Below are 727 nucleotides of genomic sequence, written 5' to 3' on the forward strand. Positions count from 1 at the left end.
TCTACCCTCAGCGAGCCCTCAGCTGCTGTCCCTTCTTCCTTCTCCTGGTCAGATCACTGCCTCCAGGAAGGTGCCAGAATGGGCAGGCAGTCACTTGACTGGTGCCTCTTCTCAGCCCTGAACTGGTCAGTGCTGCAAGGTGTTCAGGGCTGGTTGGTTAGATCCAGATGCCACTGATAGGGCTGCCAGTCACTTCAAAATTAACACAGACCCCGACCTGGAGAACCTCAAAGGAGGCAGTGTGTGTGGGGGAACCTGTGGTAGAGTCATCAAGGCCTGCCCCCTTGTCTTCAGAGGGCAGGAAGGACAAAGGGGAGAAGCCATAGCACAGAGTAAGTCATCCCAGAAGAGTTCAAGAATGAGACAAACGAGGAGTAAATACTGAATGGTAGGGCATGCAGAGGAAAAAAACCCCATTTGACAGATGAGGAAAACTGAGGTGCACTATCAAACTCTTTCAAAGTCACTGAGCTGGTGGGCATGGAGCTGGGACTGGGATTTAAGTAGGCCACCAAAGACAGCTCATCACATTGGGCTTCCTTGCCCATTCTTCAACTGATGAGAAAAGAGAGGGGTTGCGGATTCTGAGACAGAGACAGAGGGATATATATATATATATATATCGGGAGAAAGAGAAAGATGAGGCTTTCTACTCCCGTAAGGATTTACACCCTCGGAAACCCTGTACAGGGTCGCTATGGGTCGGAACCGACTCGACGGCACTTAA

This window comes from Chrysochloris asiatica, unplaced genomic scaffold, assembly GCF_000296735.1.
Source record: "Chrysochloris asiatica unplaced genomic scaffold, ChrAsi1.0 scaffold00009, whole genome shotgun sequence".
In the NCBI taxonomy this organism is placed as follows: domain Eukaryota; kingdom Metazoa; phylum Chordata; class Mammalia; order Afrosoricida; family Chrysochloridae; genus Chrysochloris; species Chrysochloris asiatica.